This window comes from Myotis daubentonii, chromosome 21 (assembly GCF_963259705.1).
Source record: "Myotis daubentonii chromosome 21, mMyoDau2.1, whole genome shotgun sequence".
Lineage (NCBI taxonomy): Eukaryota > Metazoa > Chordata > Mammalia > Chiroptera > Vespertilionidae > Myotis > Myotis daubentonii.
In genome coordinates this window covers 9,600,058-9,614,623 of record NC_081860.1, presented here as the reverse complement: position 1 = coordinate 9,614,623, position 14,566 = coordinate 9,600,058, and the positions used below count along the sequence as shown (strand labels likewise).

General features: G+C 50.9%; 1 protein-coding gene and 1 pseudogene across 3 annotated transcripts in view; one reads left to right on the top strand and one right to left on the bottom strand.

Moving 5' to 3' along the window:
• Positions 1-2,984: 2,984 nt before the first annotated feature.
• LOC132223181 (U2 spliceosomal RNA) lies at positions 2,985-3,084 on the bottom strand (annotated as a pseudogene).
• A 2,523-nt stretch (positions 3,085-5,607) lies between these two features.
• ZNF592 (zinc finger protein 592) overlaps positions 5,608-14,566 on the top strand; it is a 49,678-nt gene continuing 40,719 nt past the window's right edge. For all 3 annotated transcript variants that reach the window (XM_059678006.1, XM_059678004.1, XM_059678005.1), the window contains exon 1: positions 5,608-5,745. The gene's annotated coding sequence lies outside the window, so the exon portion shown is untranslated. The remainder of the gene's footprint in view (positions 5,746-14,566) is intronic.

The window sequence follows — 14,566 nt, the reverse complement described above, 5'->3', positions numbered from 1 at the left end:
CTGGGGATGGAGCCCACAGCCCACAACCCAGGGATGTGTCCTGAACCGGGAATTGAACTGTGACCTCCTGGTTCACAGGTCAATGCTAAACCACTGAGCCACACCGGCTGGGCTTTTTTTTTTTTTTTTTTTTAATAAGGAGCCTCTACTTATATTGCTTTGCAAGAAATGTTAAGTCCTCAGTTAACCTTAAAGAAACAACTTGGAAAGTATTGAAAATACATCATGGATATGACTTAGGTAGGAAAGAGCTCAAAAACTCTAATCAGCACTCCTGCTCCAAGAAAGGTTTGGCCTCACATAGGAAATTTGGCAACTTGGTTTTCCTAATAGGTTTTAAGTGAATATGAAATGTTAAGATGTGTATATGTAATACACATAATTATTTTAAAAATTATTCACTGCTTTTAATATACCTTTTAACCTAACTGACCTTTTTTTTGGGCTGGATCCTGTTTGCTTGGGAAGAGATAAATCCTTATTCACTAATCCCTTTATTTTCACGGGAGGGCAGGTAGGGGAGAACTTGTCTTGGTTTTTCCAGAAGACTTACGTAATTGGTGAATTTGGGTCTGCCTGCCCTCAGAGAGAGAGTGCAGTCTTCTCTAATCAGGCATGGTTAAAGTTGCTAGACCTCTGCAAGGGGGAGGCTGGAGTTTTGGGGGAGCTACTTTTAATTCGGGGGATATGAAAAAGCCTATTGGTCATCATCCAAGCCCCATTCTTCAGTTCAGCTTTATGGGTAATAGAAATTGGTATTCTCATCTTTTCATTGGTTCCAAACTTGTAAGAAGGATGGTACTCACTGTCCCCGTGGATAAGATGGCCTCTAGGTACTGTCGCAATCAAAACACATTATTTTCCCTTTGATTTTAGTCCGTGATTCTGTTCATTCAAACAAAAAGTTGTCTCTGGTTTGCAGGCGGTAGTCTAGCCTTGTACGAAGTCCAATCTGTATCTCAAGCTAGACAAAGCGCGCACACACACACACACACACACACACACACACACTATGGCTCCTGAGGAATGCTGATATCAGGAAGTATTTACTGAGAAGGGAAGAGGAACCCAAACATCGCTCCTGCCAACCCTTCTCTCCCCTCCCCCACCACATCCTGGTCTTACTTGTCCTGATTTCTGGAACAGGTAAACATGGCAAACTTAAGATCACAGTCTGTGTGGCTATCTAAATGGGACCTAGCAAACATCGAAGGGAATCATCTACTAGTTCTTTAGTGGGTCATAAAATTAATGTAGTAGGTCCTGACCAGTATTGAAAAAGAAGCAAAAATAATAAAGTTGAAACTCTTAGCAGGCAATGGGTGTATAGACGTCGAAACAAAAATGTACATTTTAAGTATATACGGTTTATTGTATGCCAAGCATACCTCAATAAAGCAGTAAAAACACCTAAAAAGGCCATCTTAAAATAAAGATGAAGTAGAAAAAAACGTTAGCATGCATTGCATAAAATAAGGGTAATATTTCAGGAAGCTTCTTTTTCAGAGGTGTGTGTATCTGGGCACATGTGGGTATACATTTTGGGTTGAGAATTGGAATGTATTTCTTTTCTTTTTTTTATATTTTATTGATTTTTTACAGAGAGGAAGGGGGAGAGATAGAGAGTTAGAAACATCGATGATGAGAGAAACATCGATCAGCTGCCTCCTGCACATCTCCGACTGGGGATGTGCCCGCAACCCAGGTACATGCCCTTGACCGGAATCAAACCTGGGACCTTTCAGTCCGCAGGCCGACGCTCTATCCACTGAGCCAAACCGGTTTCGGCATGGAATGTATTTCTTCTTATGGGGGGAGCACAGTCACAAAAGCTGGCAGAGAATATTATTTAGCTATAAAAAAGGAAATCCTGCCATTTTAAACACCATGGTTAGATCTTGAGGGCATTATGCTAAGTGAAATCAGTCAAGCAGAAAAAAGACAAATACTGTATGATCTCACTTGCATATGGACTCTTAAAAAAGCATAACTCACCCCGCTGGCATGGCTCAGTGGTTGAGTGTCTGCCTATGAACCAGGAGGTCATGGTTCAACTCCCGGTCAGAGCACACACCCGGGTTGTGGGCTTGATCAAGCCCACCAATGATTCTCTCTCATCATTGATGTTTCTATCCCTCTCTCCCTCTCCTTTCCTCTCTGAAATCAATAAAAATATATTAAAAAAAAAAAAGCAGCCTTAGCCAGTCTGGCTCAGTGGATAGAGCCTTGGTCTGTGGACTGAACGGTCCCAGGTTCGATTCCGCGGTCAAGGGCACATGCCCGGGTTGCGGGTTTGATTCCCAGTAGGGGGCGTGCAGGAGACAGTTGATCAACTGTTCTCTCTCATCATTGATGTTTCTATCTCTCTCTCCCCTCCTCTCTGAAATCAATAAAAATATACATTAAAAAAAAAAAAGCAAAACTCATAGAAAGTTGTGAAAAAAAGTTTGCAAAGCACTGGTTTGAGGTGCACATTTCTTCTTCATATTTGCTCTTTGCTAATTTGCTCTGAAATTTCTGCCTTTTGAATAAAACCTGTCAGTAACCATGAGAAGGGCCAATTCTCACTTAGTAAACAAAAACTATTGCTCCTACCTCATTGCTCTGAGTCAAATGCCTAAGTATCATTAAGATCGAAGGGCAGGGATCTGGAACCTCATGAAGTACAAGAGGTGACAGGAAAATTTACTTTAACATTTACCTACGCAGTTCAATTTCCAGGGGTCCTTCCCCGCCAGCAAATTACTAAAGGTTCAGTACAGCGTTCAGGACCATAACCCTAGCCTACCTTTCCGACGGACTCTCTCACTCTTCTCCCACAGGAATCCTGTGCTCCAACCAAACTGGCTTCTTGGTGTTCCCAGAACACTCCTTCCAGTTCTCATTCTGTGTCCTTGATTGCACTGTTCCTTCTGCCTCCTCAACTAGCCTGTCTCTGCTTGCCAGTCCCATCCATCCTTCGAACATCCACTTCCAATTTCCTTGCTGGGTTCCTAATATCTTTCCTTTGAATTCCATAAATATCTTTTAAACTGATAAGAACAGATACTACACTTGATCTTAGCCAAAAGGCCGAGAAGCGATCCATAAATATCTTTTAAAGAAATACCTTTTGTCATGATAACTTTAATAATATATTTAATATATTATTAAATATAGCCCAGTGGTCGGCAAACTGCGGCTGGGCAAACCGCGGCTCGCGAGCCACATGCGGCTCTTTGGCCTCTTGAGTGTGGCTCTTCCACAAAATACCCACTTCTGCGCATGGGCCAGGAAGTTTCAATCACACTGTACGTGCGCGCCTGCATGTGGTATTTTGTGGAAGAGCCGCATGTGGCTCGCGAGCTGCGGTTTGACGACCATGGCCCTAGCTGATTTGGCTCAGTGGATAGAGCGTCAGCCTGTGGACTGAAGGGTCCCCGGGTTTGATCCCGGTCAAGGGCATGTACTTTGGTTGCAGGCTCTTCCAGGGCCCCGGCCCTGGTTGGGGGCGTGCAGGAGGCAACCAACTGATGTGTTTCTCTCACATCAATATTTCTGTCTTTTCCTCTCTCTTTTACTCTTTCTAAAAATCAATGGGAAAAGAAATCATCAATGGAAAAAATATCCTTGGGTGAGGATTGGAAAACAAACAAACAAAAAAAGAATACCATTTGTCCTGACATTCAGAAACATGTAGTATAAAAATAAGAAAATACAGAAGTCACAGAAGGAAAAACATCCCATTTTTTAATGTATGCATGGTACATAGATGTATATATATTACAAGGTGGTATTATGTCATCTTTTAAAAAATATTTTTATTGATTTCAGAGAGGAAGGGAGAGAGAGAAAGAAACATCAACGATGAGGGAGAATCATGGCTTGACTGCCTCCTGCACGCCCCACACTGAGGATGGAGCGCACAACCCCGGCATGTTTCCTGATCAGGAATCCAACTGTGACCTCTTGATTCATAGGTGGATGCTCAACCACTGAGCCATGCCCATTGAGCTATGTCATCTTAATCAGTTTCTTCAACAGGGCTTTTGATGGCTACAAACAAACTATAATTTATTTATTTATTTTTTTAAAATATATTTTATTGATTTTTTACAGAGAGGAAGGGAGAGAGATAGAGAGCTAGAAACATCGATGAGAGAGAAACATCGATCAGCTGCCTCATGCACATCTCCTACTGGGGATATGCCCGCAACCCAGGTACATGCCCTCGACCGGAATCGAACCTGGGACCTTTCAGTCCGCAGGCCGACGCTCTATCCACTGAGCCAAACCGGTTTCGGCCAAACTATAATTTATTTAACAATCATAGAACATTGGGCATTTTGCTTGTTTTTCACATCTGGGAGCATATATGGGGTAGTATAGAAAGAGCCCGAATTGGTCAGTGATAATTAGGAGAAATGTAAGTCAACCCCCCCCCCCCCAGGAATCTTTGGAGATATTTTAGAAATGCTGGTTTCCCGCTTAAAGTGAAATAGGAGTTTGAACCAATTGCACTTAAAAAAATTTTTTTTTTTTTTAAGGTTGCAACGCGGGTGTGTGCCCTTGACCGGAATCGAACCCGCGACCCTTCAGTCAGCAGGCCGATGCTCTACCCACTGCGCCACACCGGCCAGGGCCCCTGGCGCTCGTGTTGAAGGGCAGTAACCCCTGCGGAGGCCACGGATGACTCAGGACTCGGCGGAGGGGTCACCCGGGCACCCGATCCACGGGCGCGGGGCGCAGAGACAGGCCTCCCTTGACGCATCCCTCCAACCTCCCACCCCTACCTCGGGCTCCATTAACCACCTTATCTCTTATTCTCCCCGCTCCGCGCCTCCGCCCGAGAGCTCCTCCTCGAACGGACAGGAAACACCGGTCCCTTTGACTGTCGCTGCCCCCGGAGCCTCAGGCCTGCGTTTTGCCTCCAAACTCGCGGAGAGCATCCCCGGGGACCGCACTCCTCGCCCCGGCGAGCGCTCGGCGCAGGGGCGGCAACCGGGCGCGCCCTCCCGCCAGCGGGGCCTCTCCGCCCGGCTCCGCACCCCGCCCCGCCCCGCCGCGCGAACCGGGTGCGCCGAGGGCTGGGGGCGCCCCGCCGGCCCCCGCGCCGCCCTGCCCGTCACCCCGCGCGGGCCACGCTCCCAGGACGCAGACCCGTCCCGGCAGCCCCGTCCCTCGGCCACCGCGGCAGCCCGGCCGCGCCCCGCACCTCCAGGCCCGCACGGACCCGCTTCCTGTCAGCGCCGCCCGCGGCCCGGCCGCCGTCCCGGCCCGCGAGACGCCGCCAGGCAGCGCCCGGCCCCCTAGTGGGCGACTCGGCCCCGGCGGAGGCCTCGGGCCCGCCCCGCGGCGCCTCACAGGACGAGGCCCAGGTCGCGGGGAGCCGGGCCCCGAGCGGTGCTCGCCGGGCCGGAGGAGGGTCCCGGGGCCGGGCCGGGGGTCCGGGATCCGGGGTCCAGCCCTGCTCGCCGCCGTGGGGCCCGCGCCGCGCGGCCCGACTCGGGCGGGAGGAGGCGGGAGGCGGAGGCCGGGCCGGGCAGCCCCTCGGCCGCGCCGCGCTGGCCGGTGCCCAGGTCCGAGTCGCCTTCCGCCCGCGCCCCGCCCGCGGCCCCAGCCGGGTCCCGCCAGCCCGGCTCCCGCCCCCGCTCCGCCCCCGGAGCCGCGGCCCCGCCCGCCGCCGCCGTCGCCATGTTGGGGCTCCCGCAGCCGGCGCCGCGGACGCGCGCGGCCGAGCCCGGGGCCTGTCGCCGCCGCCGCCAGGTAAGCGCCCCCGCGGGCCGGGAGGGCCGGGGCCGGGGCCGCCGCCGAGGTGGCCCGAGCGCGGGCCGGGGGGAGCGGGGCTGGGGGAGCGCGCGCCCGCGGCCGGGCCCTGCAGCCTCGGACCCTGCGCGCCGCCCCGGGCGCAGCCGCTGCCCCGCCGCCGCCTGGCGGCCCGGCCGCCTCCCACCCGCCCCCGCGCCCGCCGCCCGCGGGACACGCCGCTGCCCTCCCCGCGCGGGGCCCGGGCCGCCCCGGCGACAGCCCGCGGCCCCCGCCCGGGCACCGCTAACGGGGCACTTTCGCCGCCGGGACGCCTGTCAGCCGCCGTCCCCGCCGCCCGAGGAGCTGGCGCCGTCGGGAGGCGGACTCTGCGCGCGGCGACCCTTTCGGGCGCCCCCGCCCCTCCCTCCACCGCCGCCCGAGTTCTGACCCCGGAGGACTCCTCGCGGGCGGACAGGTCCTCCTGCCCGGAGCGGGGTCCTGGGGGCGCCGGGCCCGCGGATCCGCGTGGACATGTCCCTGCACCGGCTCTTCCTGCCAAGCCGGGGGCGGCTCAATGTGACCCGCGGAGGACGGGAGCGCCCGCCGGACAGATGGCCTCCTGGCCGCGGGTCAGCGCGTGCGCGGGGGAGGGGTCCTGCGGCCCGAGGGGCGCCCGCTGCCGCGCACCCCGGGCCGTGGGAGCTGCCCAGGAATTTTTTACTTTTTTTTTTTTTTTTTGGAGTAGGCCGGAGGTGGCGTGAAAAGTCCTGGATTGCAGTCACCCCGCAGGCCCATCCAGGGGAGCGCGTCTGGCACCCAGGACCCGCCTGCCATAGGACGGGTAGCAGGGGAGTGGGACCCGGGGCTGCAAGATGGTGCGTGGCCCGGGCCCGGCCCCTCGCCTGCAGCCTGTGCTCACGCAGGGCCTGCTCCGAGCATCTGCCGGTGTGCACCGGGAGCACACAGTGTGTCTGGCGCGCAGAGCCTGCTCCCAGCATCTGCAGGTGTGCACCGGCGGCACACAGTGTGTCTGGCGCGCAGGGCCTGCTCCGAGCTTCTGCAGGTGTGCACCGGGAGCACACAGTGTGGCCGCGCAGGCAGGGCCTGCTCCGAGCATCTGCAGGTGTGCACCGGGAGCACACAGTGTGGCCGCGCAGGCAGGATGTGGACAGACAGATGTCTGGCCTGGGAGGTGCTTGGCGGGATCGCAGGGGTCTTGTTTCCTCAAACTCGGGGCAGGTCCACCGCGCAGCGAAAGAGGAAGTCATGGTGCGGGAACGCACGTTCTGACCATTTCCCCCCTTTTCCTCCGCTGGGTCGCGGCTTTGATTCACGCGGGCCGTTTCTTTACTGAGCACTTACTATGTGCCAGCCGCGGGCCTCGGTGCTGGGAAGGCCGTGGCCAACCAGAAAGGCGAGTTTGAGCTCGAGCGGGTCGCAGCCTAGGGGGAAGGCCCGATCATGAACAAATAATCTCGAAATGACACCCAAACAACCGCGTATTTATTCAGAAGCATGTGCCAGGCCTTGTTTCAGATGCTGCGAAGAAAGCTAGCAAAACGTATCTGCCCCCGTGGAACTTTCATTTTTGCGGGGGGGGGGTATGGGGGGAGACAATCAAAGGAGATAATGTAACAAAAGATAGAGCCTGTTAGAAAAGTGCTAAGTGCGAAGGAGAAAAAGAAGATAGGGAAAGAGGATCTGAGATATCTGGTGGGGGTTGCATTTAAGTTCGTGTGGCCTGGGAAGGCCTCCCCAAGAAGGTTGCCTTTTGAGTAAGACTTTGAAGGGGTGAAACGAATCATTTCAAAATGCGATGTGTGCAAGGAAAACAAAACCAAACAAAAAAAAGAGCTGTGAGAAAACAGAATGGGCCTTGATTTGAGTTGGGGGCTCGGGGGAGGAAGTGACGAGGAGGCTGAGCCCTGGAGGAGGGTTAGGAGTTAACCATGTGTGGAGCTGCAGCGAGCTGGGCCAGTTGAGGAAGTGAAAGAGGCCTGTGTGGCTGGAGGGGGGGGAAAGGAGAGGGGAGATAAGTCTGGGGAGAGGTGGGTGGGATCTGGGGGGGGGGGAGGCCCTGGGGCCAGGCGCGTTAGTTCGGATGGTATCCCCAGTGCTGTTAGGAACCTGCGGAGGGTTTTGAGTCTGTGACATAATGACATTTACATTTGAAAAGGTCTCTGGCATCCGTGTGGGGAATGCACTTTGAGAGAAGCAGGTAAGGCAAGGCTGTCAGCGTGGCGTGGCCTCACTACTTGATCGCCTTCGGAAAGTCTCAGTCTAGCAGCCTGGGGGCGATCCCTTTCCTCCTGAGGCTGTTTTGCCCAGCTTTTAGGAATTAGCATTTATGGAGCCGCCTGCTAGGTGGGGCAATCAGCGTTAGAGACTTTTCCTATTTAATCCTCTGCACCCTAGCAGGAAGGGGTTGTCCTGCTCCTGGGCAGATAGCAGCCCAGAGGGGACAGAAAACAAGCCCAGAGGGGGGTAGACAACTTATCTAAAGCCACCTTTGTAATACAATCTGCTTTTAAACTCAGGTCTGCCTGATTCCAGAGCCGGGGCATCTTGCTTCTACAGCTTGCTAACAGGATCATCTTGAGCTATGTAACCCCTCTTGTGCCTCAGTTTCCTGTTTGGGAAAGCCTCAAGCTTTCCCCAGGTTACCTAAAAAGAAAAAGGAACTACCTCATGAGGTTGTCATGCGGGTCACATTAGCTAATCCATGTAAACATTGTAATGCCTAGCTCAAATCTTAGTTGCTACTATTATTTAAACATTTTGTTTTTTATTTTTTATTTTTTTGGTATAGCAAAGGTGGAGATTTAATGAAGAACAAGTACAGACTCCCACGTGGGGAGGGGAAAGAGTCTCCTTATTTAAACATTTTAATATATTTTATTGATTTTTTACAGAGAGGAAGAGAGAGGGATAGAGAGTTAGAAACATCGATGAGAGAGAAACATCGGTCAGCTGCTTCCTGCACACCTCCTACTGGGGATGTGCCCGAAACCAAGGTACATGCCCTTGACCGGCATTGAACCTGGGACCTTTCAGTCCGAAGGCCGACACTCTATCCACTGAGCCAAACCAGTTAGGGCCCTTATTTAAACATTTTAAACATCCATGCTGCCTCTCAGCATATTTTGGTCATTTTGGATGAGATTAAATATGTAGATAATTAAGTTCTGGAATTTTGTGAGACCCCCGTGTTCCCTCCCTTTTCCTCTAAATATCTTAATGCCATGTTCCATGTGATCAATCATTCAACATTGATCTCCCATTTCATTTGTGACACTGTGCTAGGATTTATGGATACAAAGTGACTTCCATCCCTGAAGAAGCTCAGGGGGCCCAGGGGAGGTCAGATATTTAAAAAGATGAGCTACAATGTACTTAATAAGTTCCCTAATGCAGCTGAAATTAGAGACTTGTTGGGAGTAGTAAGAACTAAAGACATGGGGGCTTCAGGGAGGAGGTGACTTTTGAACTGGGCTTCGGAGGAAGAATAGGAAATTTACAGGCAAGATTGGGCAAAGGACATTCTAGGTAGAGAGAACCATGTGTGAAAATATGGAATCATGAGAGGCTTGGTTTGGCAATGAGGTTGGAAAGCTGAGTTGGAGCTGTAAAAGGCAGGTCAAGAAGTTTGGATTTTAGCCCTAGCTGGTGTGACTAAGTGGATAGAGCATCAGCCTGCGGACTGAAGGGTCCCAGGTTTGATTTTGGTCAAGGGCACATGCTCCGGTTGCCATCTTGATCCCCAGTGGGGGGTGTGCAGGAGGCAGCTGAGCAATGATTGATCCCTCAGCATTGCTATTTCTATCTCTCCCTCTCCCTTCCTCTCTAAAATCAATAAAAATATATTTTAAAAAAAGTTTGGATTTTTCCATGGGAGCTATCAGGGAATCTGAGATACATCAGACACTTACAGGGATGGGTGCTGCAGTTACAGAGACAGACGTCATACTGGACGTGGCTTTAGATTGGTGGAGTCACCCTGCTTCAGGGTCTGGTTCTCAGTTTTGTAGACCCCAAATTCAGTTTTTGTAGGGCGCCGAGAGCTGATTGGGTTCCAGGAGACTGACTTACTAATCAAACTTGGAAGAGACTGCTGTATAGACTCAGGGTATTAACTGGCCATGAGAAATGAAACTGCAGAATGACAGATGTTTTTGTCCTCTGGCCATTGCCTCCCCACCCCCACCCGAGTCAGACCAGGGCTGGGACATGCTAACAAACTCTTGCTCTTCAATTCCTGTTTGTTTTTCTCAGGCTCCATGAAAACTAACCCTTTCTGTTAACATAATTTTTTCCCCCTCAAGCTCTGCATACTGTAGTCCACAATGATTATTAATTGGTAGAGTGAATGATTCCATATCAGTTGGGTAGGACTGTGTGTTTGTGACAGTTCAGGAAGAGGAGGAATAACTTTTTTAGAATTAAAATGGGAAAAAGGGGTTTCCCCAAATTGGGTTCCTGGAGGAGGTTTGCATTTATTTATTGATTGAATTTATTGGGGTGACATTGGTTAATAAAATTATATAGGTTTCAGTATGCAATTCTATAATACATCATCTTTATATTGTATTGTGTTCATCATCCCAAGGGAGGTTTGCCAAGTTCTAAGTGGCATGGGTAATTTTGTGGCTAGGGGCATGGGGTTGTGGACAGATACATTGGAAATTGTTCTGGAAACAGAGTTCTGTGAACTCGAAGGGTTTTTTTTTGTGTGTGTGCTTTTTTTAATCCTTACCTGAGGATATTTTTTTCCAACTTTTAGAGAGTAGAAGGAAGGGAGGGGGAGAGAGAGAGAAAAACATGATGGGAGAGACACACTGATTGGTTGCCTCGGGGATCTAACCTGAAACCCAGGTACATGCCCTTGACTGGGAACTGAACCCATGACCTTTTGGTGCACGGGGCCGATGCTCTAACTGCTGAGCCACTCCAGCCAGGGCAGGTGTTTCCATACACGTCGGAGACAGAAAGGAAGGTAGCCATTCCTGTCCCCTGTTCATCCTGAGCTTTCCTATTGGATTGCAGTGTTCATGAGGTTTGAGCCTCTTACACTCTTTCTGCTTCTGTGACACTGGGTAGAATGGTGGACGAGCTTTCAATCTGTATTTTTCTACAGTGAAAAATGAAATCCTGCCGTAACCGGTTTGGCTCAGCAGATAGAGCGTCGGCCTGTGGACTGAAAGGTCCCAGGTTCGATTCCGGTCAAGGGCATGTACCTGGGTTGTGGGCACATCCCCAGTAGGGGGTGTGCAGGAGGCAGCTGATCAATGTTTCTCTCTCATCAATGTTTCTAACTCTCTATCCCTCTCCCTTCCTCTCTGTAAAAAATCAATAAAATATATTTAAAAAAAAGAAAAAAAAAAAAGAAATCCAAATAGACCAACCGAGATTGCAGATTAATTACTTTTCTTTTAAGACTGTAAAATTTTCTTTCCAGGACTATTCATGCTAAAGCACTTAGGAATTACAGATAGGTATACAAAGGAAATAAAACTGACTAGACCCGGAGCTACTGTCAACATTTGAATATTTAGTGTTTGTATTAGAACTGTATCTTTGGCTCTATCTTTATGTGTAAGTTTGTTTCAAGTTTATCTTTTCCTACAGAAGAATAGGGACATCCTGAAGAGGAGAGAGTTCTGAGTGTTGACGTCTGTGGGCTGGAGCAATTGCGTGCACCCCAAATCTGTGATACCCATTAGCTAATGACTTTTGAGAAATGTTTTCAGGGGATCAGAGTGTTGCTTCAGCCAACCATTCACTTTTATTTGACGGTGGGAAGTGTGTGTGTGTGTGTGTGTTTGTTGAAGTGACATAGCTGATCCTTTTTATGACTCAAAGAAAAGTTAATGAACACCTTCCAAGTTTGGTATCACCCCAGAGTCATTTCTCAAACCTGTTAGCACTGTGGGCCGTCCTCATTCACTGTGTGACTTTCGGTAAATCCTTTGCCTTCTCCAGTTCAGAATCTGAAAGTGTTGTATCAAGAGGTAATGGCGGCCCCCTTCCTCGCATTAACACACTCCAGGAGTTGAAAAGGACAATGAAGCCTGTATATGTGACTGACTGTGGAAAGACTGCCACAATGTTGAGTGAAAAAGTAATCTGTTGACTCCTAGTAGTCTGCTGACTGGTAGTTGAGTGAACAGATTAACTCCTGGCCTCCAGTCCGTATGTGTCGGGGGCAGGGTGCCTATATGACATTGTAATTTCTGCTTGTGAGAGCTTCAGAATCATCGGAGCCCCTGGACATTTTCTGAGCAGCCCAGAGGTGGCATGAAGGGTCTTCCGCAAAAATAAAGCCACAGACACCTCCCTGGCTGGTGTTGCTCAGTGGATAGAGCGTCCGCCAGTGGACTGAAGGGTCCCAGGTTCGATTCCAGTCAAGGGCACATCCTCGGGTTGTGAGCTCGATCTCCAGTAGGGGGCGTGCAGGAGGCAGCCAATCCATGATTCTCATCATTGGTGTTTCTATCTCTCCCTCTCTCTTCCTTTCTGAAATCAATAAAAATATATATTTAAAAAAAATGTCACAGACCCCACACCCCAGCTTTAACTCAGAATAGCTCACTTCCTCTCTGCAGAGCTGAGTTTACTGTGAGATTCCTTACCTCTGAATAGTGGGATTGGGGTGAGTTTTACTTTTTTCTTTTTTTTTTATTCCCCATCATGACTTTTTCTATAGACTTATGTGTCTTTACAGAAGCAAACAATCAGTAAACCTATTTTCATTTTAGAGACAAACATTGAATGCCCTAAAACAAAAACTCAAGCTGTCCAGAACTGTGTCCCTATGGAAGACACGTGCTGCTGCAGCTGGCCACCCCAATCTGGTCACATCTCAAAGACGATGCGCGTTTGTAAGAGATGCGGCAGACACAGCCCTTCCGGGCAGGTGAACGAGGCCCTGAACTCGGAGAGCAGGGCTGCACCCATCTGGGAGGAGCTGATGAGTAGAGTCTGATTTGGCTGCTTTTTTCTTTTTCCGTTCAGCAGTTGAATAGTTAAAGTCATCATCTGAATGATTTGGCTTCCAGCTTCATTTGTTGGTTTTTTTCTGTGAGAGTGCTTTTAAAGAAATCACTCCTTTTGGACATCGTCCTGGGCCTTCTCGCTCGGACCACAGGGCTCAGCCTGCACAGGGACCTGGAAGATGCCGGAGGTCTTGGTGTTACAACCTGGGGACCACCGGACTCTAAAGAGATGGGGTTCTTGTGTGTAAACCTCACTGGGCTTTCTCCCTTTCGGGGGCTCAGCCTTTCTTAGGGCTGAGGTGGGAGGCCATGCCTTCCTCATATCCACCCAGTCTCTGGGCGTAGGAGCATTTTACCGCATTGCTCTTGGCAATGGAGCTGAATGTGGACCAGCGGAGTGACCCTTGCTCCACTTTGCCCAGGTTTGCTGCTGTTGACAGCATTCTACTTCTTTCTGCCAATTCAGTTCCTGAAGTTGAAGTTGTTCCTTTAGCTGGCTGAAGAGCAGAGTGGGACACGGGGCGGGGGTTGGGGGGCTGGGTGGGAGGGGGGGGGCTTGAAGGTAGGTGTCGATTGTAACGCGAGCCTCTCAGGGCTGTTCCAGGGCCTGCGGCACACCTCACCGAGGCAGTGCTTTGGCATTTTCAGGGAAGGGAGTCTAGGGGTGGGCAGCGAGCCGCTGTTTGGATTCTTCTCGGGGTTTGGCCCAGTCCAGGGTCTGGTCTGTGTGGGCAAGGGCCGCCCTCTGCCTTTGCCTCCTTAGACAGACTCTCCAGGCCTGACCTGAACTGGCTGAGGTGGTAAAAACCGCCGCACTATCTGATACTTTAGTAAGGCTGTACACCCTCAGGCACTTAAAAATATTAGATGTGTGATTAATGCTACTGTTAGTTTTTATTTTTTTTGTTAATGCTCAACTGAGGATATTTTCCCATTGATTTTTAGAGAGAGGGAAAGACAGAGAGAAATATCGATGTGAACCACATCGATTGGTTGCCTCCTGTAGGAGTTCGAACAGGGGCCTCAACTGAGGTACGTGCCCTTGACTGGAATTGAACCCGGGACCCTTCAGTCCGCAGGTGGACGCTCTATGCACTGAGCCAAACCAGCTAGGGCTCGTCTTTCCTTACTTCTCTCCCTTTGGTACTGTTCCTCTGAGCACCAATACTTTAGAAGGTATAGGCGTTTGTCCACAAATAATGAACCCTATCATGCCACCATTGTAGCTCCATTCCTCTGAGCCTAAGCCTTTTGCATTTCTACTTTAAAATATTTACACCCCTGGGAGAGGTCAGACTCTTAGCAGTTCACCACCGAACAATAGCTATAATTATCAGGAATTAATTAAGTCAACAGAGAGAAAGACCGGGGAACCCAGTCAGGCTCTTAGGGGCAAGATTGCCCAAAGGGACACACTCCTGCTGGGCAGGAGGGAAGTGAGGGTGGCCAGAGGAGCTCCAGACACAACAGCTGTTGCTGGGAGGGGGTGGGGGTGCTGCACCCAGCTCCTTCCTGACTCTAGGGCCACCCTGGGGTCCTGCTGGCGGAACCTGGGGTACAGCACTGGTACAGGGGGCCCTGAGGCAGAGGGGGCATGTGAACTGAGTCTTACAGGGTTGAGGAGGAGGTTATATGTGCAGTTTAAGAGTGTTTGGAGCATTCAAGAAAAAAACAAGCCCTAGCCGGTTTGGCTCTGTGGATAGAGCATCAGCCTGTGGACCAAAGGGTCCCTGGTTCGATTTTGGTCAAGGGCTTGGTCAAGGGCGTGTACCATGGTTGCAGGCTCCTCCCTGGCCCTGGGCCCTGGTCAAGGCGTGTGCCGAAAGCAACAAGTCCAAGAGTTGCTC